Source organism: Apium graveolens, chromosome 1, assembly GCF_009905375.1.
Source record: "Apium graveolens cultivar Ventura chromosome 1, ASM990537v1, whole genome shotgun sequence".
NCBI classification, from domain to species: Eukaryota; Viridiplantae; Streptophyta; class Magnoliopsida; order Apiales; family Apiaceae; genus Apium; species Apium graveolens.
The window spans coordinates 24,622,653-24,640,315 of record NC_133647.1 but is presented as its reverse complement, the minus strand read 5'-3'; positions in this window follow the sequence as shown (position 1 = coordinate 24,640,315).

The following is a 17,663-nucleotide window of genomic DNA, read 5'->3' as shown; positions in this document are numbered from 1 at the left end:
AATTCAAGGAGTTGAAAAATCACAAAAGTTTAGGATCTTGATTTGTTCGTTAATCAGAAGACTCTGATACCAATTGTTAGGTCCCAATGAGTTTGTAGAAGGGGGGTTGAATACAAACAATACCAAATAATCGAATTAAATGCGGAATAAAAAATATGAAACAAAATTCAAGTTAAATAAAAATATTATTAAACTTGAAAGGTGTTACAACAACTGTATCGATTACAAGGAATTAATCTCAAATTAATTATCACAAATTTAGAATAAATTCGACATGAACTTTTTCTATTTTTGCAATAATTAGAATCAAATGCTAAACGCGATTTGAGATTAAGTTCTAGGGATTTTGATCCACTAGATTGTTACACAAGAACAAGATAAAGATTTCTAGTGGTTTGGATTTAACTTTACAAACTAGAAATTTAATCTTGAAGTAAGCAGATGAAAAATGGAATGTTTCAGAGGCGGCTGCTTTTGCTTTCTGTGTTCTTGTTTTGTGTTCTGTGTTTTTCTTTTTGTTCTCGAGTTCTGTGTGTTGGATTGGATTTTTAAATGAATGACTTCTGCTTCTATTTAATCCAACAGCCGAATAGAATGAACTGGCATGACAATCTCTTTGGCTCAGCAAGACTATCGGTAGGACTATTGTTTAGAATTGGCAAGACAATCAGAATGAACTAGCAAGACTTTCGGTATGACAATCAATTGTCATACCGATTGTCATAGTAGTTCAAACAGATTGTTTTTGCTGAATTAATAAGTGATTTTAATCTAATAATAATTCTGGTAAGATAATCAACTGAATTAGTATGACTTTCGATATGACTATTGATTGTCATACTAATACAATCAGTTGTCTTGTTGAATTAAAACAGACTTTTAAACCAATTTAAATTCTGAAAATTCTTAATATTAATTCAGAATTAATTAATCAATTAATTTAATTAATCAAATAAATTAATCTTTTGCAGATATAATTTATTTTCTTAATTAAATTATATGACTTAATTAATTAATAGAGAATTAATACTAATCTTGAGCAGCATCTATTCTTCTGTATATCTTCTGAAAATCACTGAAATATATGAATCAATTCCACCACTTCAATGTTGACACTCGATGTACTGTCTGGTTCATGAGTGACTAACTTCCGTGACGTTTCTTCATGTCTTGACTTTGATACTCTGATTTTCTTCAGATTAAATCCTTGTGATTAATGATACTCTGACGAGATCTCTGTCACTTGATTAAATCCACAATCTTGATTTATATCACTGAGGCATGATCAATTTCTTGAAGTTCTTCCAGTGAATAAATTCCTCAAGTCTGTAGATGAACCTTGTTTCTGAATCCTCTGGCAAATGTTACTTTGCGAGATCTCTCTGACGTAGATCCACTATTTACTTATTACATTCTTATTTGAGTTGAGTTAAATCCTCGAATATACAAATAGGCCTATGACATATGACTTACAGGTGCTTATAAAGCCAAGCATAAGACTACTGCTGGTGCTCCTGAGGATGATTACATTACAATCTCTAATTTAGCAGATGCTAAAAGGTTGTTCTTTCCTTATAGGCATAAGGAAACAGGTGAAGAGATTGTCTTGTATTACAAAGAAAAGAAGTTTGAGAAAAAGAATGCTAGGAGTGCTCTTGGGTATATAACTGAAGAATTTCCTGATCTAACACCTGAAGAAGCAATTATGCAACAAAAGGAGCTTTTGGCTCAAATTGAAGTAGAAGCTAACACTTCTAAAGGAAGAGGAAGAAGAGGTGGTAGATCTGTAAGAGCAAGAGGAAGAGGAGGAAGAACTTCTAAATCAAGTCAAGTGACTACATTCAACTCTACTTTTCTGAATTTTCTATCCAGAAAAGGTTATGATCATGTACAAGGAAATGAGGAAGATAAAGAAGTTCAGAATCCATAAGAGTTGATTACACCAAGAAAGAAAAGATCAGCCACTGACATTGATCAAGCTGATACAGCAAATTAGAATGTAACTCCTGATGCGGACACAAATACTGAAGTAAAAGCAGATCCTGATGCTATGAACCTGATAACTGATTTTGACTCTGATGAAAAGGCGATCGAAGCATTAAATGATTCAGCCCTTACTCCAGTAGTTACTCCTCATACTTCAGAGGTTGATGAAAAAGAAAAGGTTGATAGGAGGACAGCTGATCAAGCATGCAAAGAATATTTGCAGAGAGTCTTAAAATCAAAGAGAGAGCTATGGCATAAAACAAAAAGGGAAGATCAAAGATCTGTCTACAAGTTATGCTCCTCTCAGCAAGAAGGATAGAAGATGGAAAGATATTTATACATTTGACTATCATAAAGGGTTCAAGCATGTTGAATTTGTGTCAGCAGGGTTAAGAGATTCTATTCTAGAACAAAAAGGTGTTGATGAGTCCATTAAGAAACTTTCTTGGGTGGAATATAATGAAAAACTGAAACTTGTCAAATCTTGAACCAGAGGAGGGATTGGTCATTCTAACATGGAAATTCTAAGATCTGATCTGCTGGATACAAATACTCTGACAGTGAATCTTGGTGAAAAAGTTTCTCCTTCACATCTTGAGAAAGTAGAGGTTGTGAAGGTTATTCATAGAAGGGTAAATGATAATAATGTCAGAGAAGAGATTCTGTACTTTTTCAGGGATGGTAAAGTAAAGAGCTTTACATTGCAGCAACTCTTAGTCTGCAGTACTACAAGTTTTTCTCAACAGTCCTCAGTTATCCTTCAGTCCTAATCACGAAGATATCAGTTTAAGCTACATGTTGATTGGTGATCTTGAGATAAGAAAAAGCTCAATTTCTAAGTTGAGATCAGCCATCTATCAGCTTGGAGAAGACACTGAAGAGAAGAGAGAGTTGAAGAAAAAGCTTGTTAAACTCCTACGAGACAAGGAGGAAGAAAGATTGAAAAACTTTCCGGGAACAACTGTCAGTTATCTGAAGATACTGATGTAAGCTTTAATCCTTGTACATTTTGTAGATTGGTTTTGGCATCATTGAGAATGGAATTTATACTTCATCATATTAAGTATAAATTGGGGGAGATTGTTACATATTGAATTCTCAATGATCAGAAGAAGCTCAGGATCTGGCTGTTCGGGTGTCATCAGGATCTAATGTATCGTCAGGATTTGGCATGTCATCAGCATTTGGATGTCATCAGTATTTGAAGACAGTCAACATTAGAGGATTTGTTCTGTTCCTTATAATGTAGAGTAGATATTCTTTACATCTGAGTTATAGGACTTTATCTGTTTAGTTTAAGATATGTATCAGTTTCAGTTAGTTTTTGATAATGTGTATCTTATATTAATTTATTGTAGCTGTGTAGTATATAAACACAGTTTAGGTCATCACTTAGTGTATTACACTCGAGGATCATTCGACCTAGCAGCTCTCAAGAACATCAGTATTTCTTGAGAGGATTTTGTAACAGTTTTTATCAGGTATATAAAAAGCTGTTATATTTTGTTACTTGTTCGAAACATTTATACAATTGTATCCAACCCCCCCTAAACAATTGTATCTTTACTGGGCAACATCAATACTCATTTTGATGTCACGTCAAATTAGATATCAATACTAACTTTGATGCTCACAACATCCCATATTAAAGTCAACATCAATCATATATCAATATCAATTTTTGATATTAACAGCAAATTAAATATCAACATCAATCATAAATTGAATCAAAACTATATCTCACATTTTATCCAAAACATAAATACTTGATAAATCATTTTTTATGATTAGCAAAAACAATATAAAAATTTAACTTGGAATCCTCGAAATGCGGTGTGTTGCCACCGGTGATCAGCCGCGGAGCAACACCGGTATGCCGAAGCATAGCCAACTAAACAAAGGGGCGCCCATGGCACACATCGGCCTAACAAGGTATTATAATCAAATATAATACATGCCTCACACTGGACCCCCGCCAGCCTCTTACGCAAGAATCCAATCTTAAAACCTTTTTATTAAAGGAGTCAAAATAATTGATATCCTTAGAAAAAAATTCCTAAATGGTCGGGAGTATTTTTAAAACCAGTTCATTTTTATCAAAATCTAAAGCATTTATAAATCCAGTATTTGGATAAGTAAAAATACTTAACTATTCTGAACATAAAATAGCTAAAGAGTACTTATATAATTAGAATACTTATATAATTAGAATCAATCATTTTGATGTACAAATCATTTACTATTCTAAAAGTAGAATAAAAATGTAATACTTGCATAAACATAACTAAACAGTTTGATATGTAAAACATTAAAATATTCTGGAAGTAGAATAATGTAGGCAAACTTGCATAATCATAATTAAGCAGTTTTATATGTAAAATGTTAAACTATTCTGAAATTAGAATAGTGTAGAAAAACTTGCATAAAAAGAGCTAAGCAGTTTGATATGTAAAATATTGAACTATTTTGGAATTAGAATAGTGTAGGAATACTTGCCTTTGGTCAATAACGATTAGTCACACTCGCAATAATACAATCTCTCATTCTGAATTCCCATGACATCATTCTAAATTAGATATGCTGCAAACCCAATATTCGATATTATTCAATTTTTACTCTTCATCCATTCCATCTGGTCCTGATCGTCTCGAACGACCCGCATTTATAATTAAAAGATACAACTTTAATCGCTTAAATGATAATTATCCGACAAACTATGCGTCAAAACTCTATCGTCTACCCAAACGATAACCCACATATAGTTAACATAATTAAACACAAGAATTGGAACCACGACACACATAATTCACCTATCATGTAAACACATAATTCACGTATCACATAATTCACATGACATATGACTCAATTCGTCAAAAGGTAGGTCTCGGTATTTTTAAAATTGGAATCAGGTCGAAATATGACTTTTCAATCAATACGCGACTCACAAACATTTACAAAATGAGAGATCTTTTGATACAAAATATTTTATGTCTCGAAAATATTTTTAATAGAATCAGAATATTTTTCTGAGTCTAAACGCGTTCGTTTCGTATTAAACGGACAAACGGTCAATTTATTATGAATAAAAAAAGAATAAACCAATTAGTAATAATATTAATTGATTATTCAATACCTTTATATATTTCTAAAAACTTAAAATAATTTTAAAATATTGTTTGCCTTAATTATAAATAATTATATTTCATTTAACTATTTATAAATAAAATTAATTGATTAAATAAATTAATGAATTAAGTAAATTATAAATAATTAATCAAAATAAATTATAAATAATTAAACTAAATTATGATTTTTTTTTAAAAATCAACGAAATTAATTTTCTAGAATTAAAAATAATTCAGTTAATTATTTAAAATAATTAACTAAATTAAATTTTGAATTTAAAATCAATTTCACGGGTTTTCAAGTCTTTTACGATCCAAAACAAAACCATTTTCACGGGTTTTCAACTCTTTTACGATCCAAAAAAACTCCACAACACGTATAAAATATCAACAACAACAATCAACCCCGATTCTTCCATCTCAGCCAAGAGAATCGAACAAAACCGGCCAAAAATCCGGCTAACTGCGGATCGACTTAATTCTTGACCAAACACAGCGTTTTATAGCTCGAATTAAAAATCTGAATACACTTTATCTATATACATGATCAAAAGTAACAATCAACACATAGATAATCCAGAAAATCAAAATTAAAAACGAATAAAAACCTAAAACTCGACTAACACGATTCCGCAACAAAACGGTGCAAGTTTATACATTAATCGACTCCCCTAATCATGGTAAGGCTATCTATAACATCAGAATCAATTAAGAACCCTCACAAATCATAAACCCAATTTGAGTTATGAATGATATCAACGAAATTGAGAAATACTCAACCTCAATCGAGGATTTTGATATCAAAATGAAAAGCTTGATTAGAGCTTCAATTCGGTTATAAGAACATCAAAAATAAAGGTTTCTAGCTCCTGGAATCAATCGATAAAGCTGAAGAACAAATATAAACCCCCAAAACCCTTGTCTAAAATTTTGTAATTATCTGAAATATTTAGATTTTTATAAAAAATATAAATCATATTTTTAAGCTATTTATAGTAATGAAAATAATACCCCATATACAATAAAATGATGTATTGATCTCGTAATTTAAAACTGAGCTCAAATATAATAATTTATTGGGATCGATTTTAAAAATATTATTTTTAGATAAATACAATAATTATTTCAAAACTCCCCGAAAATTACGAATATTCTGAAAATGCTAAAATATTAAATATTCGAGAGATCTTTGATTTTATAAGAATCAAAATACGAATTTTGTGGATTTTGACATCCCGGTCGTATCCCGGTCCAATAATCTTTTGGACAATGAAATATTTTCTAAATTAATAACAAACCCCGAAGACACATATAATATATGCAAATGCACGTAGAATGAGATAAAACATGTACCACGAAATAAACACTAATAAACACACGTCCAGATCGCGTATAGTTTCATATAATTGCATTTTAAACACATAACAATTATCCGAAAAATATGTCGGTCCTTACAGACCACATACAATTCTGTCACAGTTTACATCATGGTCAGCGCCATTTTAAACAATAATAAATACATAATAATTCATTTAACATGGAACAAAATAGACTTTAAATACTATTTTCAAATATTTTTTCAACTCACTCGCTATCAGGGAACACTTGGACAAAATACCAAATATATTTTTGAAAAAAAATAAATATCCACTCAATCCCTAAAATTTCAAAATATATTGAATTTACCGATATTGATTAAACGATCGACTTTTAAAACAAACTTTTGAAAATAGTTAAAGTAATTAATACTTTCACAATAACTGACAACTAACAATTAGCATAATGGTCCATATAATTATACGAATATATCAAACATGAATAAAATATCCATAATTTTATTCCTTCAATATCGAAAAATCACATAAACATATTCAAAGAATAATAATAATTCTAAAAAATACGAAATATCATAACATAACATTTAATTTGTACTCGGAAAAAGCTATTTATATTCCATACATCTCTTGAAATACATATCATGGACGTTTTGTGATGTTCATGCAAAGTAGCATATGAAAAGGAATTTATGTGATTGGTCTAAATTTTATTCTTAATTCACAACAACCAATCTAAATCTAAGGTAAATTTAAAATTTAAATTCAAATCAAAAATTTCAAATTCGGTAAAATATGAAATGTCGAATTTTGGATCTGATCTCTATCGGATCTAATGACTTTGAAAGAATTGAATGGGGAGCCGTATAAGGTGAAAATCTCATGTACATTAATGTAGAGTGGCAGTAAGGGTGACTTATCTGTCAACTTTTCCACTATAACCCCGAAAAACCAAACTCTGGCCTATGTAAAGTTTCTGGAGTACGATTAACCTCTAGATTTGAAATCACTGCTTATATACCCAGTATTGGCCATAATTCACAAGAACATTTCATAGTCTTAGTAAAAGGGGGAAGGGTTAAGGATTTTCCCGGTGTGAGATATCACATTATTCGAGAAACCCTATATGTTGTCGGAGTTAAGGATCGTTAACAAGGATGTTTTAGTGTGTTGAATATGTTATCCAAGACTTGTATCATTTGATGGTGCCAAGTGAATCGCTAGAAACATGTGAAGTGTATGGCTAACCCAATAACATGTTTCTAGCGAAACTTATGTTAACATGTTAACCCTATAGAAAGAAAACACTGCAAAAACATGTGAACGCTCATGTCATGTCAAGGTAGTGCAAAAGAAACCACTGCAAAATCTGATCCAATTTATCGTAATCGATTAGTTAACATGTTGGTTAACTCTATTCTGAAACATGAAAAAAAAAATCATTGGCTTATCAAATTATATATCGAGTCATGAAAAAGATTCAATAAATGACAGAAACAAATCCAAAATATGTTTTACATCAAGAAATACGTGGAGTAAGTTCTGATATAGCAGTAAAAGCAAGATGTGTAGGTAAATCGACAAATCAAGTATTCATTGAAACAGGATTCCCATAAGGAAAAACATTTGCCATTCGTTGGTTATTAGCGGTATCCCTAAAATGTCCGGGTCAAAATATAGCTTTCAAATTAAGTTTCGAATTAATGGATATTGCCAAAGGGAGTGGCGATTCCATACGTAAAAAGGAAGAGACTCATTGAATGGTAAAGGCAAATGGAGATTTTGCATATTTTTGTTATTCCATGAACATGAACTATATTTCTCGATCGAAAAAGAATGAAGAGAAAAAGATAGAATCGGAATTTGTTGTGCAAGACATGCATGAACATAAGAACACTAAGTCACTTTGAAAACCCTAAGAATTAGTTGTATAATAATCTTATCATATTTTTTATTTGTATTTCTTGAGTCTATAAAAATGCTAAGGAGATTAGACTGGAGGATTTTTTTTATAAACAACCATCAAGCTAAGGAATAAACTCTGGAAGAATATTAATCTTAATCATGCCTCAGAGAGAAGTGTAGAAGCTTGGAATTGAATAATGTTGTTGTTAGAAAAATGTTTCAAGTCAGATATCAACAAGTCACAGATCAAGGCGTATAGAGATGTATATCAAGAAGTCAAAATGACTTGTAGAGAGTCCAAAGAGATATCGACAAGTCAAAACCTACTTATAAAGAACTGGAGATATCGACAAGTCAAAAAACTGCTTGTAGAGAAGTGGAGATATCGATAAGTCAAAAACTTACTTGTAGATAACTGGAGATATTGACAAGTCAAAAGGCAATGTAAAGAACTGGAGATATCGACAAGTCAAAATCTACTTGTAGAGAACTGGAGATATCGACAAGTAAAAAGCCTATGTAGAGAACTGGATATATCGACAAGTCAATTTACTTGTAAAGAACAAGAGATCTCGATAAGTCATAATACTTATAGTGAAGTAGAGATATCAGTAAGTCATTTTACTTATTGATATGTGACTTCTCTACACAGTAAAATAGATCTCGATAACAACTTCAAAATTTAGAATACAGACAACTTGAAAATCCAAGATTTTTAATCAACAAACAATTCTATCACTGAATTGGGAAGTCTACAAATGTAACTTGAAGAATGCAAGATAAATGGTCAAGATGATCTGGACAAAGGAGGGTCACAGACCTATTAGATTGTATGAAGATTTGCTGCACTAAAAGTGGAAGTAGACAAATCGACTTTAGAATATGTGTTAGTCCATTTTAGTGTAATTTTTATAAGCTGTGCATGTTGTTCTATAAAACATGTCACGGGTCCTTTTTTTAGGAGTAACAAAACAAATCTAGAAAATCTTGTATTCTTTCAAGAGAAGTAGCCGAGTTCTTATTTTCAAGAACACATATTTGTGGCACAAACAAATTTGATTTAATATAAATCAAGTGAGTTTTTACTAAATTACTTGTGTCTTTACATTCATTCTTTTATCACTACAGATTCAATTCTAACTGTTAAATTCCAAAAGACAAAAACACTTTCAAATAATCAAGAAAATAAAGAAAACACATTCAAACCCCCCCCCCCGGTGTTGCAATTTATACCGATCAAGTGGTATCAGAGCATTATCTAAAAGTAAACAAATTAGATCTTGGAAGTATGAGTGTACAAAAACTTTTATGTATCAAGATCCCTATCTTTGACAAAGTGAACTACACCTTGTGAAGAAGAAGATGATGTTATTCATCAGGATGGCCAATCCACTATATATTGAAATTCTCAAGAATTGACCCTTCATTCCTATAATGAGCGTACCTGAAGCAACTAATGGTGATATGGTCATTCCTAGTCACTTTGCTCCTAAAGATCCATCTATATAAATTGAACCAGAGACGGAGAAAGTTTCACTTGACATAAGCTTGCTACTCATTCTCATTGAATCTCTTGATAATGTCATGTATGACAACATTATCAACTATGAGTTAGCCAAGCAGATCTGGGAAAAGATAGAGATTCTGTGTGAAGGTATTAAAGAAGTGAGGTTAAACCAAAGAAGGATTCTAGTCTCACAATATGAGGGTTTCATGGCTAAAACTAAAGAAGGTATTACTAAGTTCTTTGAAAGATTTAACAAGTTGATAAATGACTTGCAGCTTCATGATAAATACAATGAAGCTAAGGAGGTCAACCTAAAATTCCTGCTCACTCTCCCTCACCATCTAGAACAAAAGATATCTAAAATAAGAGAAGGGAGAGATCTAGGAAGAATAACTTTTGATGTTTTTATGGCATTTTTAAAACCTGTGAGCTGGAAATTATACAGGGAAAGTCATTGAAGATGGCCCAAGGATATGTTGTGGATGTGTCTAGTGCCTTGATAGAAAATGATAAGAAAATAACTAAAGATGAAACTGAATACTAGGCTCAAGTTAAGCTATAGAACAAGGAATCTCAAAAAAAAGTCATTCTAGAGTTTGAAGAGGATGAGTATTATACTCTTAATGAGTTGGATGAAATGGACCAGTTTATGGCCTACCTAGCAAGAAAATTTTTAAACATAAGAGTCAAGAAGCCTAGGTACTTCAAGGGTAAAGGTCAAATATTCTACAATAACACCTGGAAAGGGAGTATGAAGCACTTCTGAAGAAACAATAAAAAAAAGCTTATATTGTTGAAGGGAAGAGTTGGGATGACACAGATGATGAAGATGATGTTGAAGAATATGGAAATTATGCTCTCATGGATTTGGAGGAAGGAGAATCATTTGCATCAAAATCTGAGATACCTATCCTAACCACCATCTATTTGAATGCTTCACAATATGAGGAAATTGTTGAAAAGATGAGTGTAGAAATTTTTCACATTCACACAAGTATGGTGGCTGCTACTGAGAAAATGAGTAGGCTATCAAAAGTGAATGAGAAACTTGAGATTGAGAAACAAGAACTGGAGCTATAGATTGTTAGTCTAAAAGCAGTTAGACAAGAAAATGAATATCTCAAAAATAAACTGAAATGTGCAGAGGAACTAGAAGCTGTGTTGGGAGAAAAAATTAAAAAAATGATCTTAAACTTAAGTCATTTAAAAATGCATCTCAATTGGTTAGTGAATACCATGAAAAGAACAATCCTTGTGCTAACATAGCGATTGGATTAGACTATGAGGTTGGTGCATCTCAAAAGAAAAGTCATATAGACAAGGGAAAGGAAATTGTGATCAAAGAAGTTCATTTGGTGCTTAAAATGCTGAATGCACCCTTGTTCAAAGTTTGTGAGGCGAACTTCAGTGAAAAGGAGCTTATCATCAAGCAAGAAATTGTAGATGACGATGAATAGAAGAAAAGTGCCAAACCTACTCTCAACATTGAATGTGAGAAAAAGCCTGAAGCTAGCCCATCCATCAAGACACCAATAACTGAAATCAAAAAATGAAAGAACGAGAAAGAAATAGAAGATCAGAAATGGAAAGATAGGTGTAAATAAAAGCAATAACTATGCCTATGTTGCAGATTCTCCCAGAAAGCAATGTCAAAGATGTGGCTCAACAAATCACCTAAATCGTCTTTGTAAAAAGATTGGAAGTGAGGAAAAGTATGGAGCCTGCAAGTACAATGAAGCTCAGACTGATGACCCCTACTCTTTTTATGACAAGTTTGATTGCATACCATGCAATATGAAAGTTAAGACTAGTTGTCATAAATTGAGAAAAGATCTCAAAGAAGTTAACTTTAGATATGTGATCAAAGAAGAAAATGTTAATCAAACTAAGAAAGTTGTTTCTTTTGATTGTTCAAGTTCGACTTCTGTTAACTCTGTCAAGAACAAGAAATTGCCAAACACTACTCGGGTAGCTAAATATACTTAAACCTCATTATGAGCAGAGCAAGAAGAATACAATCATGTGGATCATTGGCAGTTGATGCTCCAGGAACATGACATGTGATAAAGCCCTGTTATTGCAGTTTGAGGATATGGTTGGCCCTTTGGTGACCTTTGGAGACAACATCAAAGGATTCACAATGGGATATGGCAGTTTGATTTATGGAAATGTTGTCATTTAGGATGTAGCACTAGTTGCATGTCTTGAAGTAAATCTTCTAAGTGTTAGTCAATTTACAGACAATGGGTTCGAGGTTATTTTTGACAAATAAGGTTGCTCAATCACAAGCTAAAAGACTGGTGAAGTTGCTCTAAAAGAAGTAAGAAGAGGAAGCATGTTTGTTGCAGACATGAATTCAGTAAACAAGGATAAAATATGTTTCTTCTAAACCAAGGCATTAAGTGAGAAAAGCAAACTCTGGTACAAAAAGCTCTCTCACTTAACCTACAAAGAAATCAATATTCTTGTAAAGAGAGAATCGGGGAGATATATGCCAGCTTTGGAATTTGCACAAAATAAAGTTTGTGAAGCTTGTCAGAAAGGAAAAATGAAGAAATCAAGTCACAAAAGCAAAGCTGTGAACTCCATTAATGCTCCACTATAACTTATCCATATGGATTTGTTTGGTCCTGTAATTGTCATGTCCATATCTAAGAAAAAGTATGCACTAGTGATGGTGGATGACTACTCAAGGCACACTTGTATGGAATTTATGCATTCAAAAGATGAAACTCCACACATTATCATTGAAAAATATAAAGAAGATTGAGAAGCAGGATGAAGATCAAAATTATGTGAAAAGATTGAGGAGTGACAATGGTACTGTATTCAAAAATTCAATACTAAATGAATTCTGTAAAGACAAAGGCATTACTCAAAAGTTCTCTACTCCAAGAACAACTCAACAAAATGGTGTGGTTGAAAGAAAGAACAGAACTCTAGTTGAAGCTGCAAGGACAATGCTGCCAGATGCCAAGTTGTCAACCAGTTTTTGGGAAGAAGCTGGTAACACAACATGTTACACTTACAATAGATAATTGATGAACAAAAATACTGGCAAGTCACCCTACTCAGTCATGTTAAAAAGAAAGCCTACAGTTAAGCATCTCCATGTGTTTAGAAGCAAATGCTTTGTGTTAAAAAACAACTCTGAGCATGTTGGGAAATTTGACTCCAAAGTATTTGAAGCTATTTTTCTTGGACATTCATTGGAAAGGACTGCTTACAGATTTTATGTGCTAGGGCAAAAAAAATAATGGAAAGCACAGATGTAACATTTGATGATGACAAGTATCTTGGCTTGGAATGCCTTGATGAAAATGAAGCTGAAGCTTTGAAATTTGATAATCTCAACCTTGACAGTGATTCTGAAAAAGAAGTTGAAAATAATGCAAATAATAGATCAGAAGAAGAAAGAAGTGAACCAATGAATTCTGAAAATGAGAATTCATCTCAAGAAAGAAGCACACCTAAATTTGATTGCACAGACTCAGGGGTTTAAAGAGATGATGGTTCTGCAAGCCATGCCACACTGAAGAAAGTGACGACAATTCTAGTCATCAAAATCATCACACCAGAAAATGGGATAGAAGTCATACAAGGGACAATATAATTGGTGACCCTAATGCTGGTGTGAGGACTTCAAGTGCCACTGTAAATGAATACCCACATGTATGCTTTCTGTCTCAAATTTAGCCTAAGAAAACTAAAGAAGCTCTACTTGATCTTGATTGGATAACTGCTATACAAGAAGAGCTAAATCAATTTGAAAGAAACAAAGTTTGGGAATTGGATCCTGCACCAAGAAATAAAAGCATCATTGGAACAAAATGGGTGTACAGGAATAAAATGGAAGAAAACGGTGTTGTAACTAGAAATAAAGCAAGACTGGTTGCCAAAGGCTACTTATAAGAAGAAGGGATTGACTATGATCAAACCTTTGCTCCACTTGGAAGACTTGAAGCAATAAGGATTTTCCTTGCATGTGCTGCACACTTAAATTTCAAGGTATGTCAAATGGATGTGAAAAATGTATTTCTTAATGGTGAACTAGAAGAAGAAGTCTATGTGCAACAGCCTCATGGCTTTGAAGATCCAAAATTTCCAGATTTTGTTTACATACTTTTAAAAGCTCTCTATGGATTGAAGCAAGCACCAAGAGTGTGGTATGACACTTTGTCAGAATTTATAATAAAAAAGGATTCACTAGAGGCACAATTTATAAAACTCTATTCTACAAGCAACATGGTGATGACATTATCCTAGTTCAAAGCTATGTGGATGATATCATCTTTGGTTCTACTAATGAAAAGTTGTGTCAAAGATTTTCAAAACTCATATAAAGTGAATATGAGATGAGCATGATGGGAGAACTAAGTTATTTTCTTGTCCTTCAAGTTAGCCAAAGAAGTGATGGAATTTTCATCAGTCAAACTAAGTATATCAAATATCTTCTAAAGAATTTGGAATGGTGGATTTCTCTCCTACATTTACCCTAGGTCTACAGCTACCAACCTGGATGAAGACAAGAAAGGAAAAATTGTAGACATTTCAAGCTACAGGGGAATGATTGGATCTTTACTTTACTTGACTGCAAGTAGATCAGACATCATGTTTGCTACATTTTTATGTGCAAGATTTCAAGCTAATCCTAAAGAATCCCATCTAATGACTATCAAGAGGATTTTCAGATATTTTAAGTGAACACCAAATTTGGGATTTTGGTATTATAAGGGAACTGGTTTAGAAGTTTTTGGATACATAGATGCAGATTTTGCTGGATGCAGGGTAGACAAAAAGAGTACTAGTGGAAGATGTCAAATTCCTTGGTCAAAGACTTGTATCACGGTACAGTAAGAAACAATAATCTGTGCCAACTTCCACTGCTGAGGCTGAATACATAGCTACCGGAAGTTGTTGTGCTCAAGTGCTTTGGATTAGAAATCAACTAATGGATTATGGCCTAGGGTTACAAAAGATTCATATCATGTGTGACAATACTAATACAATATCTATTGTGGCTAACCCAGTTAATCATTCCAGAACTAAGTCCATTGATGTAAAGTACCAATTTATTAGAGAACATGCTGCAAATGGTACTATTGAGCTAATTTTGTTCCAACAAAAAAATAATTAGCTGACATTTTCACTAAACCTTTGAATAAAGAAACTTTCACTAGACTTGTAAGTGAAATTAGTAATCTAAATTCTGGCAAGAACTCAACTAACATGTGGCAACATATTAATTCTTTATAAATCAAAATAAATTTGATTTAATTAGGAATTAAGTGGAATATGATTTATAAATATTTTAGAATTCCCTATTTATTTATTTTTCAAAAATTAATTTAACTTGGAATTTTTCTAATTCTAAGAAAAAATTTCCAAATATTAGTTCACATTATTAATATGTGAGATTGATATAAGACAGGTTTAAGAAAGAACAAAAGTATGGAGAAAACTGAGTTCTCGATAAGTCTAAATGACTTTTCGATAAGTATCTAAATGACTTCTTGATAGAGTTCTCGATAAGTTTTTTATGACTTCTCGACAAGCAATTTAGAGATCTAGATATACTTATCGATATGGAGTTCTCTACGGTTGAAATTTTAGACTTCTCGATAACTCAGAGCTGAAAACAATTTAATTCAATAAATTATTTCAGTAAGATGCTTTTGATATAAAATAAATTCTAATTTTATATTGTATTTTTCAATATAAATTAGAATAATTTAGTCCAAAAAGATAAACTGGGTATTTGTACAACATCTCGATAAGTCACTGTCTAGTTCTCGATAACAGTCAAGAAAGTGACATCTCGACATGAGATCTCTATAGATCATGTGAATTCTCTACAAGGATTTTCAATAGTTCATTCTTCTCTTGTCAATAAGTCACATATCTACCCTATAAATACCCAGATATCTCGACATAACCTCTCATTACGCTTTCGAGATCTTAGTTGACCTAAATACTGTGATTTTTCACCATTCTCAAACTTTTCAAGCTTTCTCTCCTTCAAAAACTCTTACCCACTAAAACCCAATCTCTCAAATGGCTTCAAACACTGTAAGAGTTGTTATCCCCAAGGATGGAATCAACTACCTTGATTTCATAGAGGGACCAGAAACTTCAAGTGCTTTATAAAATTTATAGCTGATTCATATCTAGCATGAGCAGTTACAGACAACCCAGTGCTTTACTTGGATTTTCTAAATGAGCTCTGGAACACTGTAGTCATTCACACTCACATCAATGACAATCAAACAGTTTCCATGATAGTCAATTGTATAATCAAGGGTGTAGCTGTTGAGTTTAATGTAAATGACATCAACAAAGCTCTGGGCATTTATATTGAAAACATGGTTGAAGCACCTACTACTCAGGAATTGGCTGAATTCATAGATTTCATCAATTACAGTGAGAAGATTGACTTGGCCAGGCTGAACAAGAAGTACCTGAGAAAGGAGTGGTATTTTGTCATTGACTCCATTATCAGGGCATTCACATGCAGAAAGACTGGCTGTGACAACATCTCCAGTGTGGTTCATAAGCTGGTGTACTCAATGGCATACAAAAAGCATCTTGAAGTTGGAAGCTTAATGAGGAGCTGAGCACAAGGCTAACCATGCCTTTGGTAAGTAGAGGCAAATAAATTTTCTTCCTTAGATTTATTATGTTTACTTTAATCATAAAGTAAATAACATACATTTGATTGAAAGTATAGATGTTAATCAAATAGGCATTTGTAAACAAGTTTCTAAAATTCTATTTGGATTACAAAATATAAAGAACCATGTAAAGGTAAGTCTAAAACTCACTGACTTTATGTTGGAGAAATTTAGAACTTACCTTTACCCAATGCCTGATAGAAGAAGCACTGCAATATGTAGTACAGCTATGGCCTCTGGTCTTGTAGAAGAATCTAAACAAGACAACCCACAGGGGCCTATCATAGCTGAAAACCCTTCTTCAAAATCTCTAGAGGCTAACAAACCAACTGCTTCATCCTCTCAAAAGGATGGACTTAGTAAAAAGAATAGAAACCAGATTAACTTGGTAGTAGTTAGTGAGACTGGAGAAGAACCTAGTGAGGAACTGTCACCCTTGGTCAAAAAGCCAAAAAAGAAGAAAAAGATTGAGTTGACCACTCAAATAACCACCTTTGCATCTTCTCAAAAAGACGCTATTATAAACATGGGAACTAAACAAACTCTAGTGGCATCTTCTCAACAAGATGTCACTATTGAATCAAGCACTCTCCCAAGTGCAATCTGTAACGAGTCTGCACTCCCTCTTGAGCACTCTCAAGGGGGTCAAAGAAGTAATTTGAATGGCAAACACTTGAGTGAGAGCACATCACTTGAAACTCCCTCTTTTACTCAGGGTTAGTTTCCATCACTCAATTTTGACATCACTAATCTCATCTCCAAAATTTCTTCTTCATATAATGAAGAGCTTGAATCCACCTCTCAAGCTCTGCTAAAATTAAGTGACACGGTTCTTGAAACTGTGATCTCCACTCAGAACCCACCTTTGGATGGTAAGAGGTTACATGCTGAGGTAGACCTTGATGACACCATCATAAACACAAAGGTTTCGTCAGTTTTTACTGAAGACCATGTGGTTCCAGTTTTCGATGCACTTTCATGCGCACAACAGTCTTAACATACTGCATGCTTTGAAGGTAGTACTCTTGAGAGGGGGCTACTCAAATCCTCTCCAATTCCATTGGAGGTTTCTCTTGAAGAAACCACTCTCCTCAAAACCCTAGCTTCAATTGCCTAGACAATTGAAGCTAGGAGT